This window comes from Anomaloglossus baeobatrachus, chromosome 10 (assembly GCF_048569485.1).
Source record: "Anomaloglossus baeobatrachus isolate aAnoBae1 chromosome 10, aAnoBae1.hap1, whole genome shotgun sequence".
NCBI lineage: Eukaryota > Metazoa > Chordata > Amphibia > Anura > Aromobatidae > Anomaloglossus > Anomaloglossus baeobatrachus.
In genome coordinates, this window is record NC_134362.1 from 187540651 (window position 1) to 187557382 (window position 16732).

The following is a 16732-nucleotide window of genomic DNA, read 5'->3' on the forward strand; positions in this document are numbered from 1 at the left end:
CAGGAAGTGGGGGGCGGGGCAGTCTACAGGAAGTGGGGGGCGGGGCAGTCTACAGGAAGTGGGGGGCGGGGCAGTCTACAGGAAGTGGGGGGCGGGGCAGTCTACAGGAAGTGGGGGGCGGGGCAGTCTACAGGAAGTGGGGGGGCGGGGCAGTCTACAGGAAGTGGGGGGTGGGGCAGTCTACAGGAAGTGGGGGGCGGGGCTGTCTGTACAGGAAGTGGGGGAGGGGCTGTCTGTACAGGAAGTGGGGGAGGGGCTGTCTGTACAGGAAGTGGGGGCGGGGCTGTCTGTACAGGAAGTGGGGGCGGGGCTGTCTGTACAGGAAGTAGGGGGCAGGGCTGTCTCTACAGGAAGTAAGAAGCGGGGCTGTCTCTACAGGAAGTAGGGGGCGGGGCTGTCTCTACAGGAAGTAGGGGGCGGGGCTGTCTCTACAGGAAGTAGGGGGCGGGGCTGTCTCTACAGGAAGTAGGGGGCGGGGCTGTCGCTACAGGAAGTAGGGGGCGGGGCTGTCGCTACAGGAAGTAGGGGGCGGGGCTGTCGCTACAGGAAGTAGGGGGCGGGGCTGTCGCTACAGGAAGTAGGGGGCGGGGCTGTCGCTACAGGAAGTAGGGGGCGGGGCTGTCTGCAGGAAGGTGGGGTGGGGCTGTGTCTACAGGAAGGTGGGGGCGGGGCTGTGTCTACAGGAAGGGTGGGAGCGGGGCTGTCTCTACAGGAAGGGTGGGGGCGGGGCTGTCTCTATAGGAAGTGGGGCTGTCTCTACAGGAAGTGGGGACGGGGCGGTCTCTACAGGAAGTGGGGACGGGGCGGTCTCTACAGGAAGTGAGGACGGGGCGGTCTCTACAGGAAGTGGGGACGGGGCGGTCTCTACAGGAAGTAGGGGGCGGGGCGGTCTCTACAGGAAGTGGGGTGTGTATCTTTGTCGCTACCAGAAGAGTGGGGGGGGTGTCTGTCTCTACAGGAAGTGTGGGGGTGTGTCTTTGTCTCTACAGGAAGTGTGGGGGAGGGGCTTTGTGTTTAGCGGCAGTGGGGGTGGGGTTTTGTCTCTACAGACAGTGGAGGCAGGTCTCTTCTCTCTGTTCCTGCACCTTTCTGTCAAAATCCATATACAGGTGTAGCAGACAGGTAGGCTTTCAGGTCATGCTAGGAGCAATGCATGCTAGGAAGGAAGAATGAAAGTCCTAACACCTTTAGTGCTGGAAGAGCAGCCTACTAATAATGGATGGCAAGTTACATTAGCATTGCATCAATTTCAGTGGTGTTTTTTTTCCAGCAGTAATTGGTAGTAAGACACCATAAAGAGTGCCATGTTTGCTAATAACACTGTGCATGAGACCGCCATAAAAAGATTGTATAAAAGTCCCTAAATATTTCTTTCTACAGATGCCGCCACTCGTATCTGTTAGGTATGCTTTGTTATCAGGCAGAGCTCATGCACAGGGGTGGCGCATTTCTGGAAGATAGCTGCCATGTTTTTCTAATTGTATACAATGCTCTTAAAGAGGTTTCCCAGAACTAGAAAAACATGGCTGCCTACTTTCAGAAATGGCGCCCCTCATGGCCATGGATTGTCATTGCAGCTCAGCCCCATTCACTTTAAAGGAGCTGAGTTGCAATACCAGACAGAACGTATGGTCGGGGGTGGCGCTGTTTCTGAATGAAAGCAGCCATATTTTTCTAAATATGGACAACCCCTTTAAGTACACAGAGTGCAGCATTCTCTCCTCTAGGGGTCAGTACTGTAGTTACTGCTGGAATACTAAAGATGTCATACCCCGGACGCCTTGAGGATAGTCCGTTTTCCAAGAAAGACATATCATTAGGGAGGTGGTCACTGCCCTAACCCTCCCCCCCCCCCCCCCCCCCCCCCCCGCTAGTCCTGGTTGTTCAGAGAAAGCACACTAGGTGGCGCCAGTGAGCATAGGAGAAGGCGTATCTGTCACAATGGCCGCCGTGTATCAGCACAACAGGGATTTCCAGCACAGGATGGTTAGAGATGAGAACTAAACCTCCAGCGAGCGACCAGAAGACGTCAGAGCTACTTATAAGAAGCAACATGCAGGGTTTTTGTTGCAGTGAAGTGTTGGCGCTGCCACGTGGGGTGTGATTATCACTCCACAAAGGGTTAATTAGGATTGTGGTGAGAGAAGAAGTCAGTGATGAGAAGCAGACGCCTCCTCTGTGCCAGGAGCGGCTGTGATACCGAATTTATCAAGATGTGCTGATTACTGCGAATAAAGGATCAACTGAGCGAAATATAAAGTAATCCTTCATTGACTCATATTGTGGGTTTGGGGGGAAGGGAAGAGGGGCGTATGGGGGATACTGAAAACAATAATGTGTTATACTCCAGAGCTGCACTCACTATTCTGCTGGTGCCATTACTGTGTACATACATTACTTATCCTGAGTTACCTTCTGTATTATACTCCAGAGCTGCACTCACTAGTCTGCTGGTGCAGTCACTGTGTACATGCATTACTTATCCTGAGTTACCTCCTGTATTATACTCCAGAGCTGCACTCACTAGTCTGCTGGTGCAGTCACTGTGGACATACATTACTTATCCTGAGTTACCTCTTGTATTATACTCCAGAGCTGCACTCACTATTCTCCTGGTGCCATTACTGTGTACATACATTACTAATCCTGAGTTACCTTCTGTATTATACTCCAGAGCTGCACTCACTAGTCTGCTGGTGCAGTCACTGTACATACATTACTGATCCTGAGTTACATCCTGTATTATACTCCAGAGCTGCACTCACTATTCTCCTGGTGCCATTACTGTGTACATACATTACTAATCCTGAGTTACCTTCTGTATTATACTCCAGAGCTGCACTCACTATTCTCCTGGTGCCATTACTGTGTACATACATTACTAATCCTGAGTTACCTTCTGTATTATACTCCAGAGCTGCACTCACTAGTCTGCTGTTGGTGTCACTGTACATAGATTTAGGGATCCTGTATTTTATAGCAGAATTGTGAATGCTGCTCTGGAGTACAGTATAATGTATATCTGATTATATTCTTATGGGAAGAGGAGCTCCATTTACTCTGCATGTGAAGCCTTTTCCTTTTCTCCTGATGTTCCCCTCTCGCGGCTGCTTATTAATGACGGGCGGGTGATAAAGCTCCTGGGAGGCCGGAGTACGCGGCTCATCCCTTGGGCCTCTTTTTTCTCATGCAGGGGCTCCTGCGTGCCGTGAATAATACATGGGACCCTTCTCCGTGTCCGATTCTCCCCTCTGATAACGAGCCGGCTCCGCTTTGTAACGAGGGCGCTTCCCCCCCTTGTGGTGTCGCTCGGGCCCTTCCTCGCCCGTTGAGTCATCCATTAATAAATCATCCCTTCCCTTTAGAAGCCGGAGTCTTCCTCCGCTCACAACACGACCACTAATTATTTATAAGACCCGATCGCTCGGCTTTTTCTCGGCTTTTATTACTTCTATGTGGCTGAGCGGACACAATGGAGAATATCCCCGGCTTTCACCGCATCAGTAATGGGGCAGGGGCCCACAAGGCAATCATTGTACAGACCCCCGGCCGCCGCCGCGCCTGTCGCCATCCCACGCCGATGATTTATGCGCTGTTAATTCTCACAGATTTTGCAAACTCTTTTATATAAAGCGACACTTCCAAACTTGTTGAGACGGCGAGAAATCTAATTATGGAGCTGCTGGCAAGTGCCGAACTCCACTTCCTTCTCTGATCATAACACACATAGACCAGCAGCTCATCAAGTGTACAATATGGCGATACACCTTTAAGAGATAAGCAAATTTGGACACAAAATATTTGCATCAGATTACAGCCATGTAGATAATGTCTCATTTTTTGGGATAAATGGCGCCACTCCTGTCCGTTGGCTGAGTCAGGTATTGCAGCTCAATTGACTAAAATTAAGCTGCAATACCAGTTACCGCCTTTATATAAGAGTGGCGCTGTTGCAATATAAAAACCCTCCGATCAACCATTTATATTTATCGGTTTATGGAAAGGTGCGCGATCGCTAACATGGGTGTCATTAAAGACCCCTTCTATGGAAATTATATAAAAAATAATATATAAATATATATATCTATATATATATATATATATATATATATATATATATATATATATATATATATATATATATATATATATATATATATATATATATATATAATTATATAAAAGGAGTTGTCCACTAAAGGACAACCACTTACTACTGGGCTGATGAATGTGCATTATACTCTTCCCCTGTACCCACTGCTCATCTTTTTTTTTTTTTTAACCTCCCTGGATAATCTATCAGCAGGTTTTTGCTATGAAATCTGAGAGCAGCATGATGTAGGGGCAGAGACCCTGATTCTAGCCATGTGTCACTTATGGGCTGTGTTTTTCTGTTTCAATACAATCAGTGTTTTATCAACAGGAGATTATCATTACAGGACAAGTTGTCTGGTGATTCCTAGTCCAATCACACCTCTGCCCTGATTCCAGCGATGTGTCACGTACTGGGTTGTGTTTTTCTGTTTCACTGTAATCCATGTTTTGTCAGCAGGAGATTATCACTACAGGACTAGTCTGGTGCCTCCTTGTCTAATCACTCCTCCACCCTGATTTCAGCCATGTGTCACTTACCAGGCTGAGTTTTGCTGTTTCACTGCAATCAGTATTTTATCAGCAATAGATTATTATTACAGAACTAGTTGTCTGGTGCTTCTTAGTCCAATCACACCTCCACCCTGATTCCATCATTGTGTAACTTACCAGGCTGGGTTTTACTGTTTCAATACAATCAGTGTTTTATCAACAAGAGATTATCACTACAGGACTAGTCTGATGCCTCCTAGTCCAATCACACCGCCACCCTGATTCCAGTGATGTGTCCTGTACTGGGTTGTTTTTTGCTGTTTCAATACAATCAGTGTTTTAGCAGCAGGAGATTATCATTACAGGACTAGTTAGTCCAACCACACCTCCACCACTGATTAGCAGCTTTCTGACAATAAACTACATACACAGATGTCAACAAGTGCAACAGATAAAATTGTGATTGCATCACAACTGTTTTATCTAGAAAACTCTGTGATCCATCTTTGGAATCAGTGTTGACTGGTTTTGTTTTATCAGCAGGAGATTATCATTACAAGACTCGTTGTTTGGCGCTTCCTAGTCCAATCCCACTACCACTGATTAGCAGCTGTCTGACAATATACTATATACACAGATGTCAACATACACAGATGTCAACAAGTGTTGTGGGCTTAGCATTCTGAGCTCTGCAGCAGATAAAACTGTGATTGCATCACAACTCAGTAAACTCAGTGATACATTGCTAGAATCAGTGTTGACTGATTTAACTGAGAATCTGTCAGTGAGATTGTTTGATGGGGTGTTTGTTTGTTCCTGAGCTTCTTTATTCTGTTTTTTGAGCTATTGTAAGTTGAACTGACCTTGATGGTCATAAATCAGCTGAAAAGAATGAGCTCACTGTTGGATCCTCAGTTGACTCCTTCAATGTGCAGGAGCCTGTATAAGTCAAACGGTGCAAAATTTTTAATAAAACCCAATTGCAAAATTGTTTCTTAGCCTAAAATACATACATTTAAATAATAAAATGGTCTCCAAAGGTGTCCGTATCCTTACAGAGGGGCTTGGTACAAATGGTCATCAATACGGGACTGTTGTGCTCTGGAATGGAGCAGCCAAGAAAAGAAACCCCTTGACCCATAAAACACCAGTGGGTGGCTCCATGGATAAAGACCTTGGCATGGATTTTCCACTGGGATCTGGTAGCCGGCATTTGGGATTTATGGCACCAAACTAATTGCCAATTATCGAGCTGTGCCGTAAGCTGCGCTTCATATCTCTGCGGTGCCATCTGGTGCACAGCGTATGCCGCTCTATTCCCTGCAGCACCACGCCCTGCGTAAATCAGCCCCAATTATAGGCATTATTTATACATATCAACAGCCACTTCTCTGTACAGCGCTGCAGAATAGGTTGGCGCTACATAAGCGAGACCCCATGGACTTTTAATCCAGATCAGATTGACGCAAATCCATATTCCCTGCGGAGACACCGAAATGCGTCACTACCAGGGGTGACGGCATCACACGTGTGCCACCATCATGTATGCCCAGCGGCCGGCAGATGGACAATTACGCCTAACATCCTGACAGTCAGATTTACGGCTGCTGATTGGACGAGGGTTCGGCGTTATGTAAGGCTCATGAGTTATTAACCTCTGCTGCTCCTTAAAGGGCAACTCCACCTCTACAGATGGTTGGTAATGGATTACTGTGGATTATAAAACCAGTGTGTAACACAGAGCGACCGTGAGAAACCTTTACATAAAAAGACATCGGTCCCAATATATCGGAGGTCACGGCCGCACGGAACAGAGAAGGGCAAATTATTATTTAGGAGGGTTAATTTTCGGGGTAGATCATATTTTCGGGGGAAACACGGCTATTGCCTATATACTGCCGTGTTTCCCCCGAAAATAAGACAGGGTCTTATATTAGTTTTTGCTCTTAAAAATACGCTAGGGTTTATTTTCGGTGTAGGTCTTAGTTTTGGGGAAATGTACTGCTAAGTTTACCCCCAAAATGAATTTTCATTTGGGGGGCTGTCTTCTCTCTTTTGGGTCTGACGTCCCTCTTTTGGGTCTGTCTTCCCTCTTTTGGGTCTATCCTCTCTCTTTTGGGTCCGCCTTCCCTCTTTTGGGTCCGCCTTCCCCCTTTTGGGTCCGTCTTCCCCCTTTTGGGTCCGTCTTCCCCCTTTTGGGTCCGTCTTCCCCCTTTTGGGTCCGTCTTCCCCCTTTTGGGTCCGTCTTCCCCCTTTTGGGTCCGTCTTCCCCCTTTTGGGTCCGTCTTCCCCCTTTTGGGTCCGTCTTCCCCCTTTTGGGTCCGTCTTCCCCCTTTTGGGTCCGTCTTCCCCCTTTTGGGTCCGTCTTCCCCCTTTTGGGTCCGTCTTCCCCCTTTTGGGTCCGTCTTCCCCCTTTTGGGTCCGTCTTCCCCCTTTTGGGTCCGTCTTTCCCCTTTTGGGTCCGTCTTCCCTCTTTTTGGGCCCGTCTTCCCCCTTTTGGGCCCGTCTTCCCCCTTTTGGGCCCGTCTTCCCCCTTTTGGGCCCGCCTTTTCTCTTTTGGGCCCGCCTTCCCCCTTTTGGGCCCGTCTTCCCTCTTTTTGGGCCCGTCTTCCCCCTTTTGGGCCCGTCTTCCCTCTTTTGGGCCCGCCTTCCCTCTTTTATGAAGTGTCCTGCGGCATTCTATAACTTCTTTAGCTGCATGGATACTTCATTATTGAACCGTAACTAGGGCTTATCTTTGGGGAACGGGCTTACATTTTAAGCATACTCAAAAAAGGCTGAAAATTCCTGCTAGGGCTTATTTTTGGGGTACGTCTTATTTTTGGGGAAACACAGCATATCACACAGTTATCAGATGAATATAACAATACTTGTCCATGTTCCTGACCAGTCCCCTGTCCATCATCCACTCACCAGATCCACCATGTCTGACTGATCGTATCAGGCTGTGGTGACAAATTTGACTCTACCACTGCAGCCAGAGCTACAATATCAGAATGGACGATGGTCGCCCTATAATTTAGGACATTTCTTCCTCAGAATATTTGGTGTATATCGGTCATTGTTCCCAGTACCCCAAACTCAAGGCTCCTGTTCTCAGTCATAGATGTGAGGTCAGACGTCAGCCCAGGAGGAGGAAATAAGAAGGAGAAGTGGAGGAAGCCGTGATAATGACGGGGAAGTGATACTGTAGAGCGGTGGTTGTATTCCCACCACCCAGAACACCTCACAACTGTATATGATCCAACTGTACGATCTGCTTGTATCTAGAGACAAGCCCCAGTACGTGTCACTGCGGCTGTAATGTGATGGGGCACTGCGGCTGTAATGTGATGGGGCACTGCGGCTGTAAAGTGATGGGGCACTGCGGCTGTAAAGTGATGGGGCACTGCGGCTGTAAAGTGATGGGGCACTGCGGCTGTAAAGTGATGGGGCACTGCGGCTGTAAAGTGATGGGGCACTGCGGCTGTAATGTGATGGGGCACTGCGGCTGTAATGTGATGGGGCACTGCGGCTGTAATGTGATGGGGCACTGTGGCTGTAATGTGATGGGGCTCTGTGGCTGTAATGTGATGGGGCACTGTGGCTGTAAAGTGATGGGGCACTGTGGCTGTAAAGTGATGGGGCACTGTGGCTGTAAAGTGATGGGGCACTGTGGCTGTAAAGTGATGGGGCACTGTGGCTGTAAAGTGATGGGGCACTGTGGCTGTAATGTGATGGGGCACTGCGGCTGTGATGAGGCATTATGGCTGTAATGTGATGGGGCACTGCGGCTGTAATGTGCTGGGACACTGTGGTTGTAATGTGATGGGGCACTGTGGCTGTAATGTGATGGGGCATTGTAGCTGTAATGTGATGGGGCACTGCGGCTGTAATGTGCTGGGACACTGTGGCTGTAATGTGCTGGGACACTGTGGTTGTAATGTGATGGGGCACTGCGGCTGTAATGTGATGGGGCATTGTGGTAGTAATGTGATGGGGCATTGTAGCTGTAATGTGATGGGGCATTGTAGCTGTAAAGTGATGGGGCACTGCGGCTGTAATGTGATGGGGCACTGCGGCTGTAATGTGATGGGGCACTGCGGCTGTAATGTGATGGGGCACTGCGGCTGTAATGTGATGGGGCACTGCGGCTGTAAGGTGATGGGGCACTGTGGTTGTAATGTGATGGGGCATTGTAGCTGTAATGTGATGGGGCATTGTAGCTGTAATGTGATGGGGCACTGCGGCTGTAATGTGCTGGGACACTGTGGCTGTAATGTGCTGGGACACTGTGGTTGTAATGTGATGGGGCACTGTGGCTGTAATGTGATGGGGCATTGTAGCTGTAATGTGATGGGGCACTGCGGCTGTAATGTGCTGGGACACTGTGGCTGTAATGTGCTGGGACACTGTGGTTGTAATGTGATGGGGCACTGCGGCTGTAATGTGATGGGGCATTGTGGTAGTAATGTGATGGGGCATTGTAGCTGTAATGTGATGGGGCATTGTAGCTGTAAAGTGATGGGGCACTGCGGCTGTAATGTGATGGGGCATTGTAGCTGTAATGTGATGGGGCACTGCGGCTGTAATGTGCTGGGACACTGTGGCTGTAATGTGCTGGGACACTGTGGTTGTAATGTGATGGGGCACTGCGGCTGTAATGTGATGGGGCATTGTGGTAGTAATGTGATGGGGCATTGTAGCTGTAATGTGATGGGGCATTGTAGCTGTAAAGTGATGGGGCACTGCGGCTGTAATGTGATGGGGCACTGTGGCTGTAATGTGATAGGGCACTGTGGCTGTAATGTAATGGGGCACTGTGGCCTTTATGTGATGGGACATTGTGACTTTTATGTGATGGGGCACTGTGACTTTTATGTGATGGGGCACTGTTCCTGTAATGTGATGGGGCACTGCGGCTGTAATGTGATGGGGCACTGCGGCTGTAATGTGATGGGGCACTGCGGCTGTAATGTGATGGGGCACTGCGGCTGTAATGTGCTGGGATACTGTGGCTGTAAAGTGATGGGGCACTGTGGCTGTAATGTGATGGGGCACTGTGGCTGTAATGTGCTGGGATACTGTGGCTGTAAAGTGATGGGGCACTGTGGCTGTAATGTGATGGGGCACTGTGGCTGTAAAGTGATGGGGCTCTGTGGCTGTAATGTGATGGGGCACTGTGGCTGTAAAGTGATGGGGCACTATGGCTGTAAAGTGATGGGGCACTGTGGCTGTAAAGTGATGGGGCACTGTGGCTGTAAAGTGATGGGGCTCTGTGTCTGTAATGTGATGGGGCACTGTGGCTGTAAAGTGATGGGGCACTATGGCTGTAAAGTGATGGGGCACTGTGGCTGTAATGTGATGGGGCACTGTGGCTGTAAAGTGATGGGGCACTGTGGCTGTAAAGTGATGGGGCACTGTGGCTGTAAAGTGATGGGGCACTGTGGCTGTAAAGTGATGGGGCACTGTGGCTGTAAAGTGATGGGGCACTGTGGCTGTAATGTGATGGGGCACTGCGGCTGTGATGAGGCATTATGGTTGTAATGTGATGGGGCATTGTAGCTGTAATGTGATGGGGCACTGCGGCTGTAATGTGCTGGGACACTGTGGTTGTAATGTGATGGGGCACTGTGGCTGTAATGTGATGGGGCATTGTAGCTGTAATGTGATGGGGCACTGCGGCTGTAATGTGCTGGGACACTGTGGTTGTAATGTGATGGGGCATTGTAGCTGTAATGTGATGGGGCACTGCGGCTGTAATGTGATGGGGCATTGTAGCTGTAATGTGATGGGGCATTATAGCTGTAAAGTGATGGGGCACTGCGGCTGTAATGTGATGGGGCACTGCGGTTGTAATGTGATGGGGCACTGCGGCTGTAAGGTGATGGGGCACTGTGGTTGTAATGTGATGGGGCATTGTAGCTGTAATGTGATGGGGCACTGCGGCTGTAATGTGCTGGGACACTGTGGCTGTAATGTGCTGGGACACTGTGGCTGTAATGTGCTGGGACACTGTGGTTGTAATGTGATGGGGCATTGTAGCTGTAATGTGATGGGGCACTGCGGCTGTAATGTGATGGGGCATTGTGGTAGTAATGTGATGGGGCATTGTAGCTGTAATGTGATGGGGCATTGTAGCTGTAAAGTGATGGGGCACTGCGGCTGTAAAGTGATGGGGCACTGCGGCTGTAAAGTGATGGGGCACTGTGGTTGTAATGTGATGGGGCACTGTGGCTGTAAAGTGATGGGGCACTGTGGCTGTAATGTGATGGGGCACTGTGGCTGTAATGTGATGGGGCACTGTGGCTGTAATGTGATGGGGCACTGTGGCTGTAATGTGATGGGGCACTGTGGCTGTAATGTGATGGGGCACTGTGGCTGTCATGTGATGGGGCACTGTGACTTTTATGTGATGGGGCATTGTAGCTGTAAAGTGATGGGGCACTGCGGCTGTCATGTGATGGGGCACTGTGACTTTTATGTCATGGGACACTGACTTTTATGTGATGGGACATTGTGACTTTTATGTGATGGGGCACTGTTCCTGTAATGTGATGGGGCACTGTGACTTTTATGTGATGGGGCATTGTAGCTGTAATGTGATGGGGCACTGCGGCTGTAATGTGATGGGGCACTGCGGCTGTAAGGTGATGGGGCACTGCGGCTGTAAGGTGATGGGGCACTGTGGTTGTAATGTGATGGGGCACTGTGGTTGTAATGTGATGGGGCACTGTGGCTGTAAAGTGATGGGGCACTGCGGCTGTAATGTGATGGGGCACTGTGGCTGTAATGTGATGGGGCACTGTGGCTGGAAAGTGATGGGGCACTGTGGCTGTAAAGTGATGGGGCACTGTGGCTGTAAAGTGATGGGGCACTGTGGCTGTAAAGTGATGGGGCACTGTGGCTGTAAAGTGATGGGGCACTGTGGCTTTCATGTGATGGGGCACTGTGGCCTTTATGTGATGGGGCACTGTGGCTGTAAAGTGATGGGGCACTGTGGCTTTCATGTGATGGGGCACTGTGGCCTTTATGTGATGGGACACTGATTTTTATGTGATGGGGCACTGACTTTTATGTGATGGGACATTGTGACTTTTATGTGATGGGGCACTGTGACTTTTATGTGATGGGACATTGTGGCTTTCATGTGATGGGGCACTGTGGCCTTTATGTGATGGGACACTGATTTTTATGTGATGGGACACTGACTTTTATGTGATGGGACATTGTGACTTTTATGTGATGGGGCACTGTGACTTTTATGTGATGGGACATTGTGGCTTTTATGTGATGGGACATTGTGGCTTTCATGTGATGGGGCACTGTGGCCTTTATGTGATGGGACACTGATTTTTATGTGATGGGGCACTGATTTTTATGTGATGGGACATTGTGACTTTTATGTGATGGGGCACTGTGACTTTTATGTGATGGGACATTGTGGCCTTTATGTGATGGGACATTGTGGCTGTAATTGATGGGGCACTGTGGCCTTTATGTGATGGGACACTGATTGTTATGTGATGGGACACTGACTTTTATGTGATGGGACACTGACTTTTATGTGATGGGACATTGTGACTTTTATGTGATGGGACATTGTGACTTTTATGTGATGGGACATTGTGACTTTTATGTGATGGGACATTGTGACTTTTATGTGATGGGGCACTGTTCCTGTAATGTGATGGGGCACTGCGGCTGTAATGTGATGGGGCACTGCGGCTGTAATGTGATGGGGCACTGCGGCTGTAATGTGATGGGGCACTGCGGCTGTAATGTGATGGGGCACTGCGGCTGTAATGTGATGGGGCACTGCGGCTGTAATGTGATGGGGCACTGCGGCTGTAATGTGATGGGGCACTGTGGCTGTAATGTGATGGGGCAGTGTGGCTGTAATGTGATGGGGCACTGTGGCTGTAATGTGATGGGGCACTGTGGCCTTTATGTGATGGGACACTGTGATTTTTATGTGATGGGACACTGACTTTTATGTGATGGGACATTGTGACCTTTATGTGATGGGGCACTGTGACTTTTATGTGATGGGACATTGTGGCTGTAATGTGATGGGGCACTGTGGCCTTTATGTGATGGGGCACTGTGACTTTTATGTGATGGGACATTGTGGCTGTAATGTGATGGGGCACTGTGGCCTTTATGTGACGGGCACTCCACTTTACATGGAGAATTGCACTGCTGACAACAATGGATGTTCAGTGACAACCCTATTGCCGCTATAATGGCAGCCATTACTGGTCATTACATTATGTCCCCCCTATATGGTATACATATTAATGGGTGCCATGTAATTATACCTTCGCAGACCTCAATCTTCTCGCACCTTGTAATATCGCAGCTTGAGGGAATTCAGATTTCATCGCTGCCAATGTAATTCTGTGCCGTTTCCAAGATCTATAAGACTTGGCGTTTCTCATTCAGTTCCCCGTGAACAGAAGTGACCTGGATATTTTAATCTAAGGAAGCAGAAGGTGCTAAATGTGGATGAGAAGGTGCAATCTGCTTAACAAATGGCCGCATGAAGCAGAAGCTGCTGATGAGGAAAAATGGTGTCTTCTGCTGAGAGACGGATTATTACTGTGTGCAGATCAAATCCATCCTCCAGTCGTGGGACACGTGTGCTCCTTAAAGGGGCTCTCTGTCTTAGACAACCCCTGGTTCTAGGAACATTATCCCTTTCTTTTTTTTGTTATTTGTGAACTAGAAAAAGGGGGTGATTCAAAGACCCCTACACACTCAATCAATCACGCACCAACCCCTCCACCATGGCCAAGACCAAAGAAAAGTCTAAGGACACCAGGGACAAAATTATAGCCCTGCACAAGGCTGAGATGAGCTACAAGACAATAGGCAAGCAGCTTGGTGAGAAGGCAACAACTGTTAGCGCAATTATTAGAAAATGGAAGAAACACAAGAGGACTGTCAATTTTACTTGGTCTGGGGCAACATGCAAGATCTCGCCTCGTGGGGTAATGATAATTGTAAGAAAGGTCCGGAATCAGCCCAGAACTACACAGGAGGACCTGGTCAATGACCTAAAGAAAGCTGGGACCACAGTCTCAAAGATTACTGTTAGTAACACACTACGCCATCATGGATTCAACTCCTTCAGCACACACAATGTCCCTTTGCTCACGCCCGCACATGCCCAGGCTCATTTGTTCTTCACCAATGACCACCTGGATGATCCAGAGGAGGCATGGGAGAAGGTCATGTAGTCCAATGAGACCAAAATAGAACTTTATGGTATCAATGCCACTCGCCGTGTTTGGAGGAAGAAGAAGGATGAGTACAATCCTAAGAACACTGTCCCAACCATGAAGCATGGGGGTGGAAACATCATACTTTGGGGTTGCTTTTCAGAAATGGGGACAGGATGACTGCATCTTATTCAAGGGAGGATGGATGCTGTCACAAATCGCGAGATTTTGGCCAACAACCTCCTTCTCTCAGTAAGAGCATTGAAGATGGGTCATGGATGGGTCCTCCAGCAGGACAATGACCCGAAACACACAGCTAGGACAACTAAGGAGTTACTCCATAAGAAGCATTTCAAGGTCCTGGAGTGGCCTAGCCAGTCTCCAGACCTGAACCCAATAGAAAATCTTTAGAGTAGCTGAAACTCAATGTTGTCAAGTGACAGCCCGAAAACCTGAAAGATCTGGAGAAGATCTGTATGGAGGAGTGACCTGAAAGATCTGGAGAAGATCTGTATGGAGCAGTGACCTGAACGATCTGGAGAAGATCTGTATGGAGGAGTGACCTGAAAGATCTGGAGAAGATCTGTATGGAGGAGTGACCTGAAAGATCTGGAGAAGATCTGTATGGAGGAGTGACCTGAAAGATCTGGAGAAGATCTGTATGGAGGAGTGACCTGAAAGATCTGCCCAGTAGCCGCGTCAAGGCATATCTCGTATACTGGGAACCTACACTGAACTGAAGCCTCTCTCTAGGTTACAGACCTCCTGTGTATGGGCATAATTTTATTCTCTACAAAGCAGGTTCCTACTCGCACATACACATGGAGGTTTGTAACCCAGGGAGAGGCTTCAGTTCAGTGTAGGTTCCCAGTATACAAGATACAGCGCTGGCCAAAAGTATTGGCACCCCTGCAATTCTGACAGAGAATACTCAGTTTCTTCCTGAAAATGATTGCAATCACAAATTCTTTAGTATTATCGTCATTTAATTTGTCTTCAATAAAAAAAAATTGTCATAAAGCCAAATTGGATATAATTCCACACCAAACATAAAAAAGGGGGTGGACAAAAGTATTGGCACTGTTTAAAAAATCATGTGATGCTTCTCTAATTTGTGTAATAACAGCCCCTGTAACTTACCTGTGGCACCTAACAGGTGTTGGCAATAATAAATCACACTTGCAGCCGGTTGACATGGATTAAAGTTGACTCAGCCTCTGTCCTGTGTCCTTGTGTGCACCACATTGAGCATGGAGAAAAGAAAGAAGACCAAAGAACTGTCTGAGGACTTGAGAATCCAAATTGTGAGGAAGCATGAGCAATCTCAAGGCTACAAGTCCATCTCCAAAGACTTGAAAGTTCCTGTGTCTACGGTGCGCAGTGTCATCAAGAAGTGTAAAGCCCATGGCACTGTGGCTAACCTCCCTAGATGTGGAAGGAAAATAATAATTGACGAGAGATTTCAACGCAAGATTGTGCGGATGATGGATAAAGAACCTCGACTAACATCCAAACAAGTTCAAGCTGCCCTGCAGTCCGAGGGTGCAACAGTGTCACCCCGTACTATCCGTCAGCGTCTGAATGAAAAGGGACTGTATGGCAGGATACCCAGGAAGACCCCACTTCTTACCCCGAGACATAAAAAAGCCAGGCTGGAGTTTGCCAAAACTTACCTGAGAAAGCCTAAAACGTTTTGGAAGAATGTTCTCTGGTCAGATGAGACAAAAGTAGAGCTTTTTGGGAAAAGCCATCAATATAGAGTTTACAGGAAAAAAAAAAAGAGGCATTCAAAGAAAAGGACACGGTCCCTACAGTCAAACATGGCGGAGGTTCCCTGATGTTTTGGGGTTGCTTTGCTGCCTCTGGCACTGGACTGCTTGACCGTGTGCATGGCATTATGAAGTCTGAAGACTACCAACAAATTTTACAGCATAATGTAGGGCCCAGTGTGAGAAAGCTGGGTCTCCCTCAGAGGTCATGGGTCTTCCAGCAGGACAATGACCCAAAACACACTTCAAAAAGCACTAGAAAATGGTTTGATAGAAAGCACTGGAGACTACTAAAGTGGCCAGCAATGAGTCCAGACCTGAACCCCATAGAACACCTGTGGAGAGATCTCACAATGGCAGTTTGGAGAAGGCCCCTTCACATCTCAGGGACCTGGAGCAGTTTGCCAAAGAAGAAGGGTCTAAAATTCCAGCAGAGCATTGTAAGAAACTCATTGATGGTTACCGGAAGCGGTTGTTCGCAGTTATTTTGGCTAAAGGTTGTGGAACCAAGTATTAGGCTAAGGGTGCCAATACTTTTGTCTGGCCCATTTTTGGAGTTTTGTGTGAAATGATCAATGATTTGATTTTTGTTTCATTCTCTTTTGTGTTTTTTCATTGCAAGCAAAATAAATGAAGATAATAATACCAAAGAATTTGTGATTGCAATCATTTTCAGGAAGAAACTGAGTATTCTCGGATAGAATTGCAGGGGTGCCAATACTTTTGGCCAGCACTGTATGCCTTGACGTAGTTACTGGGCAGATATAGAAATGGCCATTTTTGTATGCCAATTATCTAAATTTTTCCTAGATTTCCTTAAGCAGTATTGCATTTCTGTATTCTTGCATTCATTGTTTGCATACTTTAGGATGTCATGTTCAGTTTTACACCTGTTCAGACTGCATTTTAGGAGTGCCATCAGTCTTTTTGCCCCTGATGTACATACAATAACAGAAGATGACAGTTGTACTCTGAAATGCTAAAGCATGCAAACAATGACTGCAAGAATATAGATATGCATTACTGCTTAAGGAAATCTTGGAAAAATTGAGATATTTAGGATAAAAAATGGCCATTTCTTTATCTGCCCAGTAGCCACGTCAAGGCGTATCTCGTATACTGGGAACCTACACTGAACTGAAGCCTCTCTTTGGGTTGTATGGGCATAATTTTATT